This window comes from Brachypodium distachyon, chromosome 2 (assembly GCF_000005505.3).
Source record: "Brachypodium distachyon strain Bd21 chromosome 2, Brachypodium_distachyon_v3.0, whole genome shotgun sequence".
Taxonomy (NCBI): domain Eukaryota; kingdom Viridiplantae; phylum Streptophyta; class Magnoliopsida; order Poales; family Poaceae; genus Brachypodium; species Brachypodium distachyon.
The window spans coordinates 28,323,777-28,331,082 of record NC_016132.3 but is presented as its reverse complement, the minus strand read 5'-3'; positions in this window follow the sequence as shown (position 1 = coordinate 28,331,082).

Sequence of the window (7,306 nt, the reverse complement as noted above, 5' to 3'; positions counted from 1 at the left end):
ACATGAACAATGCACATCTCACGATTCAACTAAATTATGGAAAGACATGCAACATTATGACAAAGCTATCATGCAAACTACGAACTTAGGTGAACATGATAGATAATAGAAAGCATCAAGTTAATTGTTGTTCTAGCATGCTATGCTGCTGTTATTTAGTTAAAGTAATTAATTTCAATGCATCAAGTTCATCTATGCAATGCAAACATAACTATACATTTAATCTATCAATGCAAATTGATTAAGCTACATGAGAGTAAATTTTATTAGTTGTTGCTTATTTACATGCAAAGGCTAACTATGACATAAACCTCATGATGCAATTTATAGGTATGAAAATAGATTTACACAAACTACTTTAGTGATACCCAGACCTAGAAAAGATAGATAAAGCACCTAGGGTTTGTGATAATCAAGATTGGAAAAGAATATCTAAGTTGTTGGGACAAAATAGAGAAGGGAAAACTAATCTAAATGAGTTGAAGAAAAGGACATGTTTGATCAGATCATAACATGTGATAGATGCAAAGGAAACTTGGATTAGAAATCGATACAAAAGGCTAGGATTGCATTGGAGTTGAAACGGTGAAGTTCTGGCTGTTAACAGATACAAACTTCTATGGATCATGGGATACTGTAGATGAATAAGAAAGGGTGTACAACGGTATCTAGAATGTAGCGTTCAGTGTGATAATGACAGAACAGAAAGAATCAACTGATTTGAAGCTACGGATCCTCAGATAGGGGCTTCCGAATACAGCTAATCAATGTGACAACACAGATAGCATGTGACAGTGTTAACAGATAGGAAGTTCGATCGAAGATGCACCAGTTTATATGAAGCAGAACTTGTGCAAGAAGTGCGCTGATGTGTAGAACATGATGTATTAGATGATCTTAAGAAGGTTCGTGACCAAACGGATCTATGGAATAGTCTAAAAGAATTTTGAAACATTGCTAATCCAGCAGCAACATGCTGTGAATAGCAACTTCCGACGAAGATGCACTACAAAAGATAATCCAGACGGGGCATGCAAACTGATCTAATCTTTAGAGCACGACACGTTCTAAGCATAGCAGAAGCAATTGGAAAAATAGGATGTACGGTTGATAATCTACAAGCTACAGAATTAGGCTAACCAAAACAGATTGCAGCTCGAAAAACAGAACAAGAAAGCTCACCAGAGAAGATGAAGTTCGCCGGAGTTGATGAGAGTCGGCGAAACTGAGGTTTCCGAAGGCGAGGCTCCTGGACCTGCCGCTTGTGCTCGCAGCACTCGGACTTCAGCCTACCGATCTCTGACACCTTCTCGGTGTTGTCCCGGGATCAGCCGGGATTTGATGGCGCTCCCTCGGCATGGCCGAGCCCCGTTGTGTCGTAACCCGGGGCTTAGACACCGAGGATGCGAGGCACCCCCTTTTTGGTTCGGCAGTGGGCGTTGGGGATCGCTCCGGCGATCGCCGGCGAGGCCAATGACGAGCATACAATGCACAAGCCTGTTTACCCAGGTTCGGGCCACTCGGAGGTGTAAAACCCTACGTCCTGCTTCTGAGTTTGTATTAGCCCATGAACAGGTGTTTACAGGTTGTTGGGGGAGCCCCCGGGTGTTCTCTTCCCTTTTCTGCTAAGTGGCTACTTGCTACTTCTGGGCTACAGACTCTCACTCAAACTCCACCGGCGTAACCTAAAAACAACCAAACCTCCCGACCGATAGCGCTGGTCCTCCAGTTATACTCAAAGGGATACCACAGGTGCCTAGGTGCATGGGGGACAAATGTCGAGCAAAGACCGTAGGCAGCTTGCCCTTGCTGCGCTGGCATGCATGCATGGTGCAAAGTGCTATAGCTAGGGCGGTACGTGCCTTAGATTCACTGCGAGCGACTCACTGTGGGCTGACTAGACAGGAAACCACCCTTCTGTCGGAGCATTTAACACTTGCTTGTGCCATACTCCACGCCCTGACCAGCCCTGACAAAAGGAGCCTGTCGGGCGGCCACGTGGTGCCAATACTCTGCTTGCATTGGGCGCCGGCCCTATTGTAAGCGCCTGCGCCAGGGAACACCCTCCCCGGCAAATAACCTTCCCGGGGGGTGCCCTGACGGGAACCTTCACGCTGCCATCCGGGGCAACCCCCGAAGCCCGGCTAGTCCTGCCGGGCTGGCGGCTTCCCGGGCAGCTCGCACCGCGCTGCCCGGGGTGCCATCCTTGCGGGGAGCAAGCGAGGCGACCCACGTGTTGCGCAATGGCGGTACCCCGGGTGCAACTTGGGCGACACGCTACTCCCTGGTCGTCCGAAGGGGCGAGCCGGGGGCTCGGGGGCTTCTCCAGGGCACCACCGCCCGCCCCGACTGGCGGAGGCTTCTCTGCGCCGTGGCCGATTGCTGAAGGGCTCCGGCGGAGGCAACCTCCGCCAGAGCATCGTCGTCGACCTCGCCAGTAAGGTCGATGACCTGCACCTTTGTAGCCGCAGCCGCAACCGGAGTCCCTCCGGCACCTGCACGAACCGTTCCAACGTCAAGCGTGGGGGTTGGCCCAAATAGTAGTAAAGAAAGTGTTCGAACTTGCGCGTACCTGCTGCCGGGCCAGTTGCATTGGGCGCCGGCCTAGTTGTAAGTGCCTGCGCCAGGGAACCTACATGCTGCCATTCGGGGCAACCCCCGCAGCCCGGCTAGTCCTGCCGGGCTGGTGGCTTCCCGGGCAGCTCGTACTGCACTGCCCGGGGTGCCGTCCTTGCGGGGAGCAAGCGAGGTGACCCACGCGTTGCACAATGGTGGTGCCACAGGTGCCACTGGTGCGATAGTAGCCCCCGGGCGTTGGCCGGCAACGCCTGTTCCCGGGCGAAGTCATCCTTGGTCGATTGCCGGGCTATGCCCTTAACCGATGCGTGGGTCCCGAGTCGCTCCGGGTTCCCGTTCATGTGCTGCTCCAGGGGCTCCGCCGTTACAGGCAGAGTGGTGGGGGCGAGATTTTCGCCTTAACGTCCCCTTAAATGCGGGTGGTTAAGGCCACGTCCCGCATTCCCCTTCTATAATCGTAGTTATCCCCAGCGCACCCGTAGGGTGCGGATGCGACCGTTGCTCAACGCTGGGTTGCTATAAAACCCCACCGCTGCGCTGAGGGGCTAAGTAACGCCTCATCCCGATTCCTCCTCGCGTTCTTGAATCATGATAATCGCCGCCCACATTCTTCATGGCGCCTACGGCCCCGAAGAGAGGGAAGGGTTCCAAAAGCCCCGCGGTTGACAAGGGCGAGAAAGCCTCCAAGAAGCCCTTGTCGGAGAAGGACCATAAGAACCGGGAGATGAGGGCCACGTGGGCCTTCTTCTAGCCCGGCTACAACGGCGAGGGGGTTGACAAGATCCGGCACGCCGTCGCCTCCTCGTTCAACGAGTACGGCAAGACGCTCATCTTCCCCACCGGCGGCGACCACCAGGACAACGACTTCCGGGTGTTCGGCCGCTTCATCCTTGCTGGGTTCGTACCTCCGTACTCCCTCTTCGTCCAGGCTCTCATGGCGGCGTACCATCTGAAGGTTGCGCAGCTCCACCCCAGTTCCCTCTTCCTTCTCGCTGTCTACCAATTTCTCTGTGAGGGGTTTGTCGGGGTGATGCCATCGGTGGCGTTATTCCGTCATTACTTCTACCCGCGCGTCGAGCAGTCGGGAGCGATGTCGTCGGGGGTCTCGTTCCGTGCCCGCGACAAGATGAAGTCGGAGTTCATCGTGTGGAGCGAGAAGAACATCGAGGAGGAGTGGCGCGGGAGCTGGTGTTGGGTTCGTGTGGATGAGCCCGACGAGTTCATTCATGCGCCCACCGAGCTGCCGGCGAGTAATGGAAGCTGGCGGGACCGCTACAGCCGAGACGCGGAACTCCTTCCCATCATCCAGAAGATCAAGGCCCTATGGCTAGCGGGGCTCACCGATCTGGATGTGGCGCACACCTACATCAGCCGGCGCATCGCGCCGCTGCAGCTGCGGTCCTGCTCTGCGTGAATGTACATGGGGCGACACCACGCGCCTGCAAAGCGTTGGTGTGACGCCAGAGGTGATCCAGGAGGGGGTAAAGGGAATCACCGGCGAGGACGTTCTGTTCACGGAGCTGCCCCCAGGGGCTCCATCCCTTCACGCCGGCGTCGCGGGCCTTCACGACATCATCGGTAGCTACCCACACTGCAACGAGTGGGGGCTGATGTCCGATCCCCCGGTCCCAGCCCCGAAGCCTCCGCCACCCGCAACCCGTGGGAAGCACGTGGCCGAGGAAAGCGAGGGGGGATCGGATTCCAGCTAGCCCGGCGACGTGTCCTCGGGCGACGAGGCTGGTCGCGTTGCCGAAGCCCGGACGCTCCTCCCCGAGGCGGAGGGTGAGGACAAGGATGACGTGCCGCTGGTGCGGCGACCAAGAGCGCCAGCGGCAGCGGCCACCTCTGCAACGGCCCCATGCGCCTCGGTGGCTTCTGCGGCAACCGGGGCTGCGGCAACTCCACGAGGGTCCACGGTCCCGCCCAAGCGGGGAATCTTCACCGGCTACTCTCTGAAGCTCAACCCTGAAGGTAAGCTGACGTCTTTCCTCCCCCTTTATTTACAAGTTTGTGCTTGCCTTGATTCCTTCGCTTCTTCGTTGATGCCTTGCAGGGACAGCACTCCGGCCAGAGCCGGCAAGAGGGGGAGAACCAACGCTGAGCCCGCCGCGCCTAGCAAGAAGTCACGCACCCGGGCCAGTGTTAGTGTCAGCCAGGCCAACACGCGGGCCAGCGGCGCCGCCACTACGCCTGCCGCCTACCTGGTCCTAGAGGAGGAGGAGCCCGCAGCAGGTACGGACCCCTCTCCTGATTCCATTGTACACGCTCTTCCTGCACGTTCACCCGTGATTGTGTAATTATCTTGGCTTGCAGGCGAAACCCGGCCTGCATCGGATAGCCCGGCAGCAGAAGCCGGTACAGAGGGGGACAAATCTCCCCCCGCAAGTGCGGCGGCCCCGCAAGGTACTTGCTCAGAACTCCCTTGCGCTCATCGTCGGGTACCTCAATTTGGTTTGAAGTACTTAGTTTTCCCTTGCCGCAGGTCCCAATGCGCCCACCACTGGGGCGGACGATACGGTGATCGACCTCACCTTCGACATTGAGGACGCAGAGCTGAGGGACGAGCCGGAGGCGGCTCCCGCGCCAAGCCCTGCCGCCCCCGATACGACGGTGGTGGCACCCACCGCCGCGACCGGAGTGGGGCTCGACGGCGCGTCCCCGGCCCCACAGGTCGGAGACGCGGACCCCGCAGCCGCTCAGCAGGAGGCGACTCCTGTCGGGGGCGTGGCCACCCCACCAGACCCGCAACTCGCTGGCGCGGGTGTGGAGGAAGACGTGGCGGGGGAGCAGCAGGCGGCTCCCCTGCAAGGGGACGATGCTCCCCCCGGCTAGACCATGGTAGTGGTGGTCTCGTGCTCGTCCGCCGCTACTTCCAGCCCGGACCTCGGCATCCTTGCCGGGGCGACTTGGGACCCAAATATCTACGATCAGGGGCACCAGTTCCTCGACGCCATCAAGGAGCAGCAACTGGCATTCGTCACCTCGTTCAACAAGGTGAGGGAGCACCACGAGCTCGTGAAGGGCCAGCTGGGTGAAGTGCGGCGGGATGTCGGAGAGTGAGCGGCAGGAGCTCTCCCGGCTGAGGGAGGAGACCCGCCGGGCTCGGCAGGCTAGAAATGAGGCCGCAACGCCGGTCGTCCCCGAGGCAGAGCTCCACCGACAACTGTAGGCCCAACGCGCCGAGCACCAGCAAGTACTGGACTCGTTGACCGTGGCGCGGGAGAAGGCCAACAAGGAGCACGAGGAGGTGCTTGCAACAGCCCAAGCTCGCCTCAACGAGAAGAGCGAGCTGGTCAGCAGCTACTCCTCCCAGCTCCAGGCGTTGCGCACGAAGCTGGAGGAGCAGGCCAAGGCCACTGAGGATGCGGCAGCAGCGTTGGCACGGTGAGAGAAGGTGCTCAATTCTGCCAAGGAAAGGAGCGCCCATCTCGAGTCCAAATTGGCCACCGCCCAGGGCGAACTCGTCAAGATGGGCGAGGACAATGTGGGCAAGGCCAAGGAGATTGTGTGGGTCACGAAACTCCTCCGCAAGGCCAAACATGCGGTGGTGCTATCGCGCGGCAACCACGACATGTTGGCGGAGCAGTGGTGGAGGGAGACCGAGAAGCTGCACGAGATCACCCAGGCCGTACGCGAGCTGCTGCCGAGGTTCGAGCTGCAGGCCGTGAAGGTGGACGGCACGGACGATCCTCCCCCGGGTGCACTGCCACCACCCCGACTTCCCCTTCGAGACGCTGCTGGACGCTTGGTCGGACAGCGAGGACGGCCCTCCCACACCAGGGCAGTGGGCAGGTTCGTCGACGAAGTGGTGGAGCTGATGCAGAGAAGCCGGAGCCGAAACCCCCTGCGGAAGACCCCGGCAACCAGCCGTCATAGTCCCCTGCAAGCTTTTGTTTTTCCTTTTGTTTCCTGCAAGTGGCGCTTGGCGCAATTATGGTTTTATTAGTCCATGTAATCATTTGCTACTTTTAGAAATCTTGCTTTTTGGTTCTATTTGGGAGTTGCTCCTGGAATCGACTTGTGGGGTGGATCTTCCTATCCTGTTGTGTTGCGCTTTGTGTTGCCGAGGACTCGCACGCTACACACTTAACCAGACCAGGGACCCGGGACGGACCCGTGGTGCCAACCTGGGGCCAAGCAGCAGCGGCAAGCCACTCCGCTTGCAGGTTAGCTACTCCCAAGCACGCGCCCACGGGACGGACCCGCAAGCCGCATGAGGAGCGCACTCCCCCTGCAAACGTCCTTCTAACACTCCAGCCACACGCCGGACCTGACCCACACCAACGAGCCAGCGTTGAGTATTAGAAAGCTAGGCGCTTAGGATAATGCACTTAGCTGTCTGTTCTCATGTCGAACGTATCAGTTCTGCACTTGGAACGCCTCCTGGAGGGGCGCGGCAAGGACGCTGTGGCCGTGCACCCATCGGCGGTGAGCACTGATGGCATGCACCACCACAGCGTCTCCGCGGCAACCCTCGCCTTGGAACCGCCTGCTGGAGGGATGCGGCAAGGGCACGATGGCAGTGCACCGATCGGCACTGAGCACTGATTGCCTGCACCACCACCATGTCTCTGCGGCCTCCCTCGCCTTTGTAGCCATCTCCTTAACTTGCTCAGAGTTGCTCCGTGTCCACCATGCCCTTTTGTAGGCACGGTGAAGAATCCTCCCACCGCGTGCGCCGAGCCACCACGGCACCCGTGGCGACACCCTCCTGTGGTAAGAACCTTGA